Genomic DNA, 15,385 nt, shown 5'->3' with positions numbered 1-15,385 from the left:
TGAGGGCTCTGTTCTGTTCCATTGATCTATGTCTCTGTTGTGGTACCAGTACCATGCTGTTTTGGTTACTGTAGCCTTGTAGTATAGTTTAAAGTCAGGTAGCATGATGCCTCCAGCTTTGTTCTTTTGGCTTAGGATTGACTTGGCGATGCAGGCTCTTTTTTGGTTCCATATGAACTTTAAAGTAGTTTTTTCCAATTCTGTGAAGAAAGTCATTGGTAGCTTGATGGGGATGGCATTGAATCTATAAATGACCTTGGGCAGTATGGCCATTTTCACGATATTGATTCTTCCAACCCATGAGCATGGAATGTTCTTCCATTTGTTTGTATCCTCTTTTATTTCATTGAGCAGTGGTTTGTAGTTCTCCTTGAAGAGGTCCTTCACATCCCTTGTAAGTTGGATTCCTAGGTATTTTATTCTCTTTGAAGCAATTGTGAATAGGAGTTCACTCATGATTTGGCTCTCTGTTTGTCTGTTATTGGTGTACAAGAATGCTTGTGATTTTTGTACATTAATTTTGTATCCTGAGACTTTGCTGAAGTTGCTAATCAGCTTAAGGAGATTTTGGGCTGAGACAATGGGGTTTTCTAGATATACAATCATGTCATCTGCAAACAGGGACAATTTGACTTCCTCTTTTCCTAGTTGAATACCCTTTATTTCCTTCTCCTGCCTGATTGCTCTGGCCAGAACTTCCAGCACTATGTTGAATAGGAGCGGTGAGAGAGGGCATCCCTGTCTTGTGCCAGTTTTCAGAGGGAATGCTTCCAGTTTTTGCCCATTCAGTATGATATTGGCTGTGGGTTTGTCATAGATAGCTCTTATTATCTTGAGATACGTCCCATCAATACCAAACTTATTGAGAGTTTTTAGCATGAAGGGTTGTTGAATTTTGTCAAAGGCCTTTTCTGCATCTATTGAGATAATCATGTGGTTTTTGTCTTTGGTTCTGTTTATATGCTGGATTACATTTATTGATTTGCGTATGTTGAACCAGCCTTGCATCCCAGGGATGAAGCCCACTTGATCATGGTGGATAAGCTTTTTGATGTGCTGCTGGATTCGGTTTGCCAGTATTTTATTGAGGATTTTTGCATCAATGTTCATCAAGGATATTGGTCTGAAATTCTCTTTTTTGGTTATGTCTCTGCCAGGTTTTGGTATCAGGACGATGCTGGCTTCATAAAATGTGTTAGGGAGGATTCCCTCTTTTTCTATCGATTGGAATAGTTTCAGAAGGAATGGTACCAGTTCCTCCTTGTACCTCTGGTAGAATTCAGCTGTGAATCCGTCAGGTCCTGGACTCTTTTTGGTTGGTAAGCTATTGATTATTGCCACAATTTCAGAACCTGTTATTGGTCTATTCAGAGATTCAACTTCTTCCTGGTTTAGTCTTGGGAGGGTGTATTTGTCAAGGAATTTATCCATTTCTTCTAGATTTTCTAGTTTATTTGCATAGAGGTGTTTGTAGTATTCTCTGATGGTAGATTGTATTTCTGTGGGATCGGTGGTGATATCCCCTTTTTCGTTTTTTATTGCATCTATTTGATTCTTCTCTCTTTTCTTCTTTATTAGTCTTGCTAGCGGTCCATCAATTTTGTTGATCTTTTCAAAAAACCAGCTCCTGGATTCATTAATTTTTTGAAGGGTTTTTTGTGTCTCTATTTCCTTCAGTTCTGCTCTGATTTTAGTTATTTCTAGCCTTCTGCTAGCTTTTGAATGTGTTTGCTCTTGCTTTTCTAGTTCTTTTAATTGTGATGTTAGGGTGTCAATTTTGGATCTTTCCTGCTTTCTCTTGTGGGCATTTAGTGCTATAAATTTCCCTCTACACACTGCTTTGAATGTGTCCCAGAGATTCTGGTATGTTGTATCTTTGTTCTCGTTGGTTTCAAAGAACATCTTTATTTCTGCCTTCATTTCATTATGTACCCAATAGTCATTCAGGAGCAGGTTGTTCAGTTTCCATGTAGTTGAGCGGTTTTGAGTGAATTTCTTAATCCTGAGTTCTAGTTTGATTGCACTGTGGTCTGAGAGACAGTTTGTTATAATTTCTGTTCTTTTACATTTGCTGAGGAGAGCTTTACTTCCAACTATGTGGTCAATTTTGGAATAGGTGTGGTGTGGTGCTGAAAAAAATGTATATTCTGTTGACTTGGGGTGGAAAGTTCTGTAGATGTCTATTAGGTCCACTTTATGTAGAGCTGAGTTCAATTCCTGGATATCCTTGTTAACTTTCTGTCTCGTTGATCTGTCTAATGTTGACAGTGGGGTGTTAAAATCTCCCATTATTATTGTGTGGGAGTTTAAGTCCCTTTGTAGGTCACTCAGGACTTGCTTTATGAATCTGGGTGCTCCTGTGTTGGGTGCATATATATTTAGGATAGTTAGCTCTTCTTGTTGAATTGATCCCTTTACCATTATGTAATGGCCTTCTTTGTCTCTTTTGATCTTTGTTGGTTTAAAGTCTATTTTATCGGAGACTAGGATTGCAACCCCTGCCTTTTTTTGTTTTCCAGTTGCTTGATAGATCTTCCTCCATCCCCTTATTTTGAGTCTATGTGTGTCTCTGCACGTGAGATGGGTTTCCTGAATACAGCACACTGATGGGTCCTGACTCCTTATCCAGTTTGCCAGTCTGTGTCTTTTGATTGGAGCATTTAGCCCATTTACATTTAACGTTAATATTATTATGTGTGAATCTGATCCTGTCATTATGATGTTAGTTGGTTATTCTGCTCGTTAGTTGCTATTGTTTCTTCCTAGCCTCGATGGTCTTTACAATTTGGCATGTTTTTGCAGTGGCTGGTACCGGTTGTTCCTTTCCATATTTAGTGCTTCCTTCAGGAGCTCTTTTAGGGCAGGCCTGGTGGTGGCAAAATCACTCAGCGTTTGCTTGTCTGTAAAGTATTTTATTTCTCCTTCACTTATGAAGCTTAGTTTGGCGGGATAGCAAATTCTGGGTTGAAAATTCTTTTCTTTAAGAATGTTGAATATCGGCCCCCACTCTCTTCTGGCTTGTAGAGTTTCTGCTGAGAGATCAGCTGTTAGTCTGATGGGCTTCCCTTTGTGGGTAACCCGACCTTTCTCTCTGGCTGCCCTTAACATTTTTTCCTTCATTTCAACTTTGGTGAATCTGACAATTATGTGTCTTGGAGTTGCCCTTCTCGAGGAGTATCTTTGTGGCGTTCTCTGTATTTCCTGAATCTGAATGCTGGCCTGCCTTGCTAGATTGGGGAAGTTCTCCTGGATAATATCTTGCAGAGTGTTTTCCAACTTGGTTCCATTCTCCCCATCATTTTCAGGTACACCAATCAGACGTAGGTTTGGTCTTTTCACATAGTCCCAAATTTCTCGGAGGCTTTGTTCATTTCTTTTTATTCTTTTTTCTCTAAACTTCCCTTCTCTCTTCATTTCATTCATTTCATCTTCCATCAGCGATACCCTTTCTTCCAGTTGATCGCATCTGCTACTGAGGCTTCTGCAATCTTCGCGTAGTTCTCGAAACTTGGCTTTCAGCTCCATCAGCTCCTTTAAGCCCTTCTCTCCATTGGTTATTCTAGTTATCCATTCTTCTAATATTTTTTCAAAGTTTTTAACTTCTTTGCTATTGTTTTGAATTTCCTCTCGTAGCTCAGAGTAGTTTGATCGTCTGAAGCCTTCTTCTCTCAACTCATCAAAGTCATCCTCCATCCAGCTTTGTTCCGTTGCTGGTGAGGAACTGCGTTCCTTTGGAGGAGGAGAGGTGCTCTGTTTTTTAGAGTTTCCAGTTTTTTTGTCCTGTTTTTTCCCCATCTTTGTGGTTTTATCTACTTTTGGTCTTTGATGATAGAGATGTACAGATGGGATTTTGGTGTGGATGTCCTTTCTGTTTGTTAGTTTTCCTTCTACCAGACAGGACCCTCAGCTGCAGGTCTGTTGGAGTTTACTAGAGGTCCACTCCAGACCCTGTTTGGCTGGGTGTCAGCAGCGGTGGCTGCAGAACAGCGGATTTTCGTGAGACCACAAATTCAGCTGTCTGATAGTTCGTCTGAAAGTTTTGTCTCAGAGGAGTACCCGGTTGAATGAGGTGTCAGTCTGTCCCTACTGGGGGGGTGCCTCCCAGTTAGGCTGCTCAGGGGTGAGGGACCCACTTTAGGAGGCAGTCTGTCCGTTCTCAGATCTCCAGCTGCGTGCTGGGAGAACCACTACTCTCTTCAAAGCTGTCAGTCAGACAGGGACCTTTAAGTCTGTGGAGGTTCTTGCTGAGTTTTTGTTTGTCTGTGCCCTGCCCCCAGAGGTGGAGCCTATAGAGGCAGGCAGGCCTCCTTGAGCTGTGGTGGGCTCCACCCAGTTCGAGCTTCCTGGCTGCTTTGTTTACCTAAGCAAGCCTGGGCAATGGCGGGCGCCCCTCCCCCAGCCTCGCTGCCGCCTTGCAGCTTGATCTCAGACTGCTGTGCTAGCAATCAGCAAGACTCCGTGGGCACAGGACCCTCCGAGCCAGGTGCGGGACACAATCTCCTAGTGTGCTGTTTTCCAGGCCCGTTGGAAAAGCGCAGTATTGGGGTGGGACTGACCCGATATTCCAGGTGCCGTCTGTTTCCCCTTTCTTTGACTAGGAAAGGGAACTCCCTGACCCCTTGCGCTTCCCGAGTGAGGTAATGCCTCGCCCTGCTTCGGCTCGCGCACAGTGCGCTTCACCGACTGTCCTGCACCCACTGTTAGGCACTCCCTAGTGAGATGAAACCGGTACCTCAAGCAGAAATGCAGAAATCATCCGTCTTCTGTGTCGCTGGGGCTGGGAGCTGGAGACCGGAGCTGTTCCTATTCCCTATTCAACTCTTTCACCCACTCTTAAATTGGATTAATACATTTTTTTCCTGTAGAGTTGTTTGAGCTCCTTATATATTCTGGTTATTAATCCCTTGTCAGATGGGTAGTTTGAAAATTTTTTCTTTCGTTCTGTGGGTTTTCTCTTCACTTTATTGTTTCCTATGCTATGCAGAAGCTTTTTAAATTGATGTGATCTTATTTGTCCATTTTTGCTTCAGTTGCCTGTGCTTGTCATATATTTTTAAATTTCAAATTATTGTGAGCTTTGCAAGTAATATCTTATCTCCCATTATTTAAAATTCATGACCAACGTAACCCTGATTTCATAATCAAACAAGAAGCAAGCAAAAAGGAACTTAAAAAAAACCCCTCTACACTTTAACTTCATACCTTCACTTTGTAACTTCTTGTTGTTTCAATTTTCTCTTATTGTTCTTGTAGTTATCATTTTTGATTGGTTCATCTTTTCGTCTTTCTACTTAAGATATGAGTAGTTTACACACCACAATTACAGTATTATAAAAGTCTGTCTTTTCCTGTGTACTTACCATTACCAGAGAGATTTGTACCTTCAAATGCTTTCCTATTGCTCATTAATACTTTTTTCTTTCATGTTGAAGAACTCTCTCTAGCATTTCTTGTAAGACAGGTCTGGTGTTGATGAAATCCCTCAGCTTTTCTTTTTCTGAAAAAGTCTATATTTATAAAGAATTAATACAGAGAAGGAAAGGAAGTTAATAAAGTGTGGTTTATTGAGTAAGGTACTACAGAGGGCAAATCCAACCTATTCCTGTAGCTCACTTCTGAGAAAGTATATAAAATGCACACTCTTGAGAATCATTCTTGCCAGTGAGAGCGGAGACAGAACTTGACTTTCACCAGGGGTTGTTTGGGGGCTTCTCTGCTGGTGATTTTTATTCTCTGGCACTTCTAGTCTGTGTACACATAGACAGAGTGACCTTCTATGGAGATTGAAGGAATGTGGCTGCTGCTCAGAGTGCCGGCTGGAAATTCATATATAATTAAAAACCTCAATTGGCGTACCAACCAAGTACGACATGTGGAGTTTGTGTGTGTGTGTGTGTGGGTGTCTTCATCCAAATAAGTCAATTGTAAGACATGAGATTATTGAGATTATTAAGAAATGTGCTTACAGATGTCCTATTAGATGACATTGTGGAAATACTGTTAATTGTACTTGTGTGATAAGGTATTGTGGTTAAGTACAAAGGAAAAACTATGAATTCAAGATTATGTATAATGAAGAAGTGATAAGATCTCTAAACAAATGGCCGGGTGCGGTGATTCACGCCTGTAATCCCAACACTTTGGGAGGCCAAGGCAGGCAGATCACAATGTCAGGAGTTCAAGACCAGCCAGACCAACATGGTGAAACCCGTCTCTACTAAAAATACAAAAATTAGCCAGGCATGGTGGCGGGTACCTGTAATCAGCTACTCAGGAGGCTGAGGCAGGAGAATCACTTGAACCTGGGAGGCAGAGGTTGCAGTGAGCTGAGATCGTGCCACTGCACTGGGGAACAGAGCAGGACTCTGTCTCAAAACAAAACAAAACTCCACAAACATTAAATGTATGTGGATTTGTTGGGTGGATAAATATGGAACAAGATTTTTTGGATCCACGGTAGTTCCTTAATTTTTTTTCTTTGATGTGGTGCTTGATTTTTAAAAATTTAAAAAGTTTTTTAAAAGAAATATGGGTATTTCAGCAAAAGAAAAAAAGGGAGTGACAGAAGGAGGAAGGCAGGAAGATAGGGAGGAAAAAGAGAAATCCTCCCTGGGGTGCTTTCTTGCACATTATATTTTTCACTGTAGCTGTTCAATGGAGATGTCCCAGGGAAACCCAGGCAGAGACTCTGTCTTCCTAGGTCCCTGAAGCTGCACCAACAAGCAGCACATGTCCACACTTCCAACACTGCTACAAAAACAGAAGTAAGCTTCATTTGGATGTAAGACATTATACATTATTGTGACTAATTTTTATTACATTTAAGCTGCCTCAAATAATACCACCTTTTGAACAAATGTAAATCTACCTAATTTTAACAAAATTATTGAGAAAATATTACTTATAGGGAGATATATTAAATTTAATTCCTACTGATAATGTAAAAAAATCTACCTCAACTGTATTAAAAACACATATCGAAAACATAACAAATATTTGTTTTAATTATAGGCAAATATTCATGAGCAGACATCAATTTCTTAAGCAAGTCATATAAAGTAATAACTATAAATACATCATTGACAAATTTGACCAAGTTAAAAATTTTAAATTTTGTCCATTGATAGATACCTCAGATATGTGGAAATTCTAGTTATACATTAAGATGAAACAGTATACTAAACAAATATATACCTATATTTAATAATATTATTTGATTCAGCTTCATATATATATATATATATATACACTGAAAAATAAGAAAAATACATGAGCAGTTATTTCACAGAAAAACGGACACACATGGCCAGCAAACTTCTGACATAATTGTCAAGAATAGTATTTTATCCCCATTCCAGCAGAAAAAATAGAAAACTCAAACAATACTGAATGTTGTTGAGTATGTTTATTAGCAAAACAATTTAGCATTGCTGATTAGAATGAAAATCGACATTAACACTTTGGAAAAGAAATCAGCACCATGTTTTACACTGGACTTTTACATTCCAAACAGTCCAACCATTCTATTTCTCTCCATAGAACCCAAGAAACTTCTTCCAGTATACTAGGAGTCACACAAAGGCATGTTCAAAAGGTTTGTTTCTATGGTAGATATAAAAAATTTCTGTCTAAATAATATGATAAATAATTTTTCTTTATTCACAAAATGGAATATTTTACAATAGCTGAAAGCAATATATTTGAGCAATAAAAAATAGAATGAGTCTTAATACCATAAAGCAAGCTCAGGAAGATTACCTGCTGCACAATAGCCTTTCTAAAATTTTATGAATCATTAAAGAATCAAAACAAAAGATGTTTCACATAAAGCTAAACGAACATGAGAATGAGAGTATGTGGAACACTGGGTTTAGGATGCTGGAAATTTTGGCAGTAGGAGTAGTGAAATGGGGTAAGGTGAGGCCACATGTTATATATAAATTGCTATTAAGTTCTTAGATTTTATGTTGGGTGACAAGTTCAAATGTACTTTTTAGATAACCAAAATTTAACTACCACTTAAAGGATATTTAAAGAGTCTTTGCTTCCATAATAACAGGCAATTGTAACACTTACATGCCTATTTTAGTATGAATACAAATAGAATTTTGACATGGTAAACTGAGTTATCCAACTAGTGTTTGAAACACAACTTTCAAAACAAATAAAACAATTTTCTTTTGTGTGTGTGTGTGTATTTTTTTGTTTGTTTGTTTGTTTTTCTTGTTTTTTTTTGTTTGTTTTTTTATGGAGAGGCCTTCCTTTACCTTCTTCTTAACGTGAGAGCCTTCCTGTGGCCTCATCTATAAAGACATGAGCTTGCCTGTGAATTTAGGCAGAAAGCACATAGAGGGAACACAGGATATTTAAAAAAGCTCCATAAGCAACTAAATTGAGGACTGGAGAAAAACGGAAAAAAATAATGAGATTTTAAAAGGGTCTTTTGCAAATATCACATATTCTCACTCATATGTGGGAACTAAAAAAGATGATCTCATGGAGTTAGAAGACAGAATGATAGATACCAGATACTGGGAAGAGTGTGTGTAGGAGGAGATGAAGAGAAGTTGATTAGTGGGTACAGGCATGCAATTAAATAGAAGGAATATGTTCTAATGCTCAATAACAGAGTACAGTGACTATACTTAAAAACAATGCATTATACACTTGAAAATAGCTAGAAGACAGAACTTTAGTCCCAAACCCTAGAAATGATAAATACTCGAGGTGACAGACATCCCAAATACCATGACATTATCATTACACATTCTATGCATGTAACATAATATCACAGGCATCCCATAAGTATACAAATATTTGCATCAATAAAAAGTAACACAAAATAAAAATAAAGGGTCTTTTTGCCTGGCATTGATCACCATATATATTTCCTTCAGGGAGGCATCTAAGTGAGTGGCTATGAGAATCAATGTGTGAAGATGAGCTTCTGAGTCTTTGGATCAGTGTCCTCATGATTTAAACTAATCTACAATGCCTTAGCACTCTCATGCCTACCTATCATTGAAAGTAAAATATTATCAGTAATATACTACAGCAGTAATTAGGGATGAAAATGATCTCAGAAAAAAAATGGTTTAATACCTCCCACTCCTTTTTGTACAAATATAGATATAAATAAAATTATTGTCTGAAAGATTATCTAGTGGGTTATTATTTATAATATTCTTAAATGCCTGTACATTAAAATATTAAGAAGCAAAGAGAGACTAGAATTAATAGCATCTCAACAACTTTTTAGCTTTCAGAGGTTGCCACAAAATCTCTCTCAACCACTATTAGGTTTGTTGGACTTATTATAATATCCTTTATATATATACATATATGTTAATTTATATTTATTCTAAAAATGTTTAAGAAAGATTCTGGAGTCTTCTATTACTCAACAGATCATTAACAAAGTTAGTACACAGAAGTTGAAGGGCACTTCCACTGCCCTTAAAGCACTGATAAACTCTACAAAACTTTAATTATTTTGTTTTCCCTTATAGCAATGGAGATGGGGTTGATCACTAACAAAGACAGCAAATCACTAATCACAGGCAACTGTTTCTCTGCTCCAAGCATGGGAAAGAAGGGACTTAATTGGAAGAATGCTGTTTCGGGGCTCATTAAAACAGGCTTCTGGGATTGTGATATGAAAACTTTTAATGAGTTTGTCAAAGTTGAACACCCACAGAGTCTTATTAAATAGCCTCTCATTAGCAAGAGTTAAAACTTTATTTTATTCCCTTGGAAGCTGTAGCTAATTGGAGGCTTATTCTATTAGATAAATTGGGGGAAATTCTTAGAGACTAATAAGAACCCTTTATTAGAAAACCCAAAGGAGACAAACTTGTGTGGTTGCCATGGTGATGCTTGGCAGAGAAATGAGTCTCACAACAGTCAAGTTATCTTTCTATCTCTATGAATTTGAATATTCTAGTATGTCGCATGTTTCCTTTTATGTGTAGCTTCACTTCATCTAAGTTTTATCTATGTTGTAGCATGAACCAGAATTTTATTCTTTTTTAAGGTTATATAATGTTCCATTGCATGTGTATACATTTTGTTTCTCCCTTCATCCATCAAGGAATATTTAGGTCGTTTTTTATCTTTTGATTATTGTGAATAATGATGCTATAAACATAGGTATGCAAACATCTGTTCAAATTCAAGCTTTCAATTCTTTTGTGCATATGCCAAGAAGTGGAATTGCTGGATAACATGATAATTCTTTCACTTTTTAAAGGATGTACCATTTGGTTTCCACAGTGGCTGCAGGAGCAATGCACAGAAGTTCCAATTTCTGCACATCTTCCCCAATACTTTCTGTTTCTGATTTTCTTTATTTTAATAATAACCATTTTAATAAGTATAAAGTGGTATCTCACCGAGGTTTTGATTTGCATTTACCTAATGATTAGTGATGCACAACTTTTTTCACATCCTTATTGGTCACATGCTTATCTTTTTTAAGAAATGCCTATTCAAGCTCTTTGCCTATTTTTCAGTTGGGTTGTCTATTTTGTTGTTATTTCATTGTAAGTTTTTAAAATATATTGTAGATTTAATTTCTTATCAGCTATGCACTTTGCAACTATTTTTCCCATTATGAGAGAGCTGCCTTTTTACTTTTCTGAAAGTGTCCTTTGATGTGCAAAATGTTAATTTTGATGAAATAAATTTTATCTCTTTTCTTCTTTTAATGCCTATACTTCTGGTTTTTACATACAAAAAATTATTGCCAAAGACAATGTCATGATTTTTCCCTTTGTTCTAAGTTTTGGCATTTTGGTTCTTATATTAAAGTTTTTTATCTACTTGAATTAATCTTTACATGGTGTAAGGTAAAAGCCTGACTTCTCTATTTTGCATATGGATATACTGTTTCTCATCACCACTAGTTGAATAGACTGCTTGTTTTCAGCATATAAAAACACAACTAATTTTTGCATGTTGATTTTTTCTTTTTACTGAATTCATTTCCTAGCTCTAACAGTTTTATTAGTGGAGTCTTTGAGGTTTTCTATATACGTGTCATCTGCAAACAGAGATAATTTTACGTCTTCCTTTCAGATTTGGATGATTTTTATTTATTTTTGTTTCCTTTTTTTCCTAGCCTCTAACTAGGACTTAAGTACTGTGTTAAATAGAAGTGGCAAGAGTAAACATCATTCTCTTGTTCCTGATCGTAGAAGAAAAGATTTCAGCTTTCCACCATTACATATGATGGTACCTCTGGGCTTGGTATGTATGCCCTCTATTTTGTTTAAGTAGGCTATCTATTAATGCCTCAATTTCAGAACTCATTTTTGGTCTGTTCAGGGATTCAGTTTTTTTCTGGTTCAGTCTTGAGGGTGGGTATGTGTCCAGGAATTCATCCATTTCTTCTAGATTTTCTAGTTTATGTGCATAGAGGTGTTTATACATTTTTAACAAAATACTGGCAAACTGAATCCAGTAGCATATCAAAAAGTTCGTTCATCATGATCAAGTAGGCATTATCCCTGGAATGCAAGGTTGGTTCAACATACACAGATCAATAAATGTGATTCATCACACAGATGGAACTGAGACAAAAACCACATGATTATCTCAATAGATGCAGAAAAGGCATTCAATAAAATTCAACATCCATTCATGTTAAAAACTCTCAATAAACTAGATATTGAAGAAACATACCTCAAAATAATAAGAGCCATCTATGACAAACCCACAGCCAATATCATACTAAAGGGGCTAAAACTGGAAGATTCCCCTTAAAAACTGGAACAAGACAAAGACGCCCTCTCTCACCACTCCTATTCAACAAGTATTGGAAGTTCTGGCCCAAACAATCAGGCAAGAGAAAGAAACAAAGGGCATCTAAATAGGAAGAGAGGAAGTCAAACTATCTCTGTTTGCAGATGGCATGATCTTGTATCTATAAAACTCCATAGCCTCAGCCTAAAAGCTTCTTACATTGATAAACAACTTCAGCAAAGTCTCAGGATACAAACTCAATGTGCAGAAGTCACCAGCATTTTAATACACCAACAACAGTCAAGCCGAGAGCCAAATCAGGAATGCATTCCCATTCACAATTGCCACAAAAAGAAGAAAATACCTAGGGATACAGCTAACAAGGGAGGTGAAAGACCTCAACAAGGAGAACTACAAACCACTGCTTAACGGAATTATAGATGACACAAGCAAATGAAAAAAAATTCCATGCTCATGAATAGTAAGAATCAAAATAATTAAAATGACCATATTGCCCAAAGCAATTTACAGAGTCAATGCTATCATTGACATTCTTCACAGAACTAAAAAAAAAAAACTAACTATTTTAAAAATTATATGGAACCCAAACAGAAGCTCAAAAGGCCAAGGCAATCCTAAGAAAAAAGAAAAAAGCTGGAGGCATCACGTGATCTAACTTCAAACTATGATACCGGGCTACAGTAACCAAAACAGCATAGATCCTGGTACAAAAACAGACACATAGACCAATGGAACAGAATAGAGAACCCAGAAATAAGACCATACACCTACAACCATCTGATCTTTGACAAACCTGACAAAAACAAGCAATGGGAAAAATATTCCCTATTTAATAATTGGTGCTGGGAGAACTGACTAGCAATATGCAGAAAATTCAAATGAAACCAAAAAAGAGCCCATATACTCAAGACAATCCTAAGCAAAAAGAACAAAGCTGGAGGTATCATGCTACCTGACTTCAAACTATATTGCAAGGTTACAGTAACCAAAAGAGCATGGTAGTGGTACAAAAACAGACACATAGAACAATGGAACAGAATAGAGAACCCAGAAATTAGACTAGACACTACAACTATCTGCTCTTTGACAAACCTGACAAAAATAAACAATGAGTAAAGGATTCCCTATTCAGTAAATAGTGCTGGGATAACTGGCTAGCTATATGCAGAAGATTAAAGCTGGACCCATTTCTTACACCATATATAAAAATTAATGCAAGATGGATCAAAGACTTAAATGTAAAACCCAAAACTATAAACACCCTGGAAAACAACCTAGGTAATACCATTCAGGACATAGGAATGAGCAAATATTTCATGATGAAGATGCGAAAAGTATTTGTAACAGAAGCAAAAATTGACAAATGGAATCTAATTGAACTAATGAGCATCTGCACAGCAAAATAAACTCTCAGCAGAATAAACAGACAACCTACAAAATGGGAGAACATTTTTGCAAACTATGCATCTGACAAAGGTCTAATATCCAGCATCTATAAAGAACTGAAACAAATTTACGAGAAAACAACAAATAACCCCATAAAAATGTAGGCAAAGGACAAGAACAGATGCTTTTCAAAAGAAGATGTACATGCAGCTGACAATCATATTTAATAAAGCTCAGCATCACTGATCATTAGAGAAATGCAAATCAAAACCACAATGAGACACCATCTAACACCAGTTAGAACGGCTATTATTAAAAAGTCAAAAAATTACAGATGCTAGCAAGGTTGCAGAGAAAAAGCACCGATTATACACTGTTGGTAGGTTAATGATAAATTAGTTCAACCATTGTGGAAAACAGTGTGGCATTCCTCAAAGACCTAAAAACAGAAATAGCATTCCACCCAGCCATCTCTATATTAGGTGTATACCCAAAGGAGTATAAATTGTTCTACAGTGAAGTCACCTGCTTCATTTGTATGTTCATCACAGCACTATTCCCAATAGCGAAGACATGGAATCAACCTAAATGCCCATCAGTGACAGACTTGTTAAAGAAAATGTGGTACATATACACCACGGAGTACTGGGCAGCCACAAAAAAGAACAAAATCATGTTCTTTACAGCAACATAGATGGAGCTGGAGGCTATTATCCTTAGCAAATAAACACAGGAACAGAAAACCAAATACTACATGTCATCACTTATAAGTGAGAGCTGAATGATGGAAACACATGGACACACAGAGGGAAACAACACACACTGGGGCCTCTTAAAGGGTGGAGGATGGGAGGAGGGAGATGTCAAGAAAAATAACTAATGGGGACTAATTATGATAATGATGAAATAATCTGTACAACGAACCCCCATGAAACAAGTTTACCTATGTAACAAACCTGCGCAGGTACCCCTGAACTTAAAATACATTAAAACTTTTTAAAAAAAATATTATCCTTTCCTTTGGACACTTTGTTGATATCAATTGGCTGTAAATGTGTAGGTTTAATTCTGGGCTGTCTGTCACATTCTTTTGGTTGCTGGCTGTTTTTATGCCAGTACCATGCTCTTTTTGTTACCATTGCTTTGTAGCATTTTTAAAGTTCAGGTAGTGTGAGGCCTCCAGCTTTCTTTTGCTGAAGACTGCTTTGTCTATTAAGATTTTTTGGTTCTATACAAGTTTCATAGTATTTTCTATTTCTGTGAAAAGAAAATGTCATTGGAATTTTCATAGGGATTGCATTAAATCTGTAGATCACGTTGGTTGGGTGGTTTGATTGAGCACTCAAAAATATTAATTATTTCAATACATGAATATGAGATATCTTTCTATTTACTTGTGTCATCTACAATTTCTTTCATCAGTGTTTTTTAGTATTCAACATACAGATCTTCCTTGCTTAAATTTATTCCTATTTTTATTTCAACTTTTATTTTAGATTTGGGGTATATACGCTGGTTTGTTGCACTGGTATATTGCACGATGCTGAAGTTTGGGGTACAACTGATCCCATAACCCAGGTGTTGAGCATAGTACCCAGTCTTGTGCCCACCTCCCTCCCTTGCCCCTCTAATAATCCCCGGTGTCTATTCTTCCATCTTAGTGTCCATTTACCCTTAGCTTTTTAGATGTTGTTGCAAATGGGATTGTTTTCTTCATTTGTTTTTCAGGTAGTTCACTGTTAGTGTATACAAATTATTTTTTTTTCTGTTGCATTTGTAACCTGAAAGTTCACTGTATTCTAAGTTCTAAAAATTTGCTGGAGGTGTCTTTAGAATATTCTATGTGTAAAATGACATCATTAGCAAACAGCAAAAAAAAATTACTTCTTTCTTATTTGGTTGCTTTTTGTTTCTTTCTTCTGCTTAGTTGCTTTTGCTAAGACCTCCAGGACTATGTTGAATACAAGTGGTGAGAGTGGGCATCTTTGTCTCTTTGTCTTTTCCTGACACTAGAGGAAACACTTTCACCTTTTAACCTTTCAATATGATAGAGGCTCTCAGCTTTTTATATTTGACTTTAATTATATGTAGATACCTTCCTTCATGGCCTATTTTTTGAATATTTTTATTATGAAAGGATATTGAATTTTTCAAATTCTTTTCCTGCACCTATTGAGATAATCGTAGTTTTTTAACATTTGTTCTGTTAATGTGGCAATTACATTTATATACCTGC

The sequence above is a fragment of the Hylobates moloch genome, unplaced genomic scaffold (genome assembly GCF_009828535.3).
Source record: "Hylobates moloch isolate HMO894 unplaced genomic scaffold, HMol_V3 SCAFFOLD_18, whole genome shotgun sequence".
NCBI classification, from domain to species: Eukaryota; Metazoa; Chordata; class Mammalia; order Primates; family Hylobatidae; genus Hylobates; species Hylobates moloch.
The sequence above is the reverse complement of the archived record's forward strand: the minus strand, read 5'-3'. Positions refer to the sequence as shown.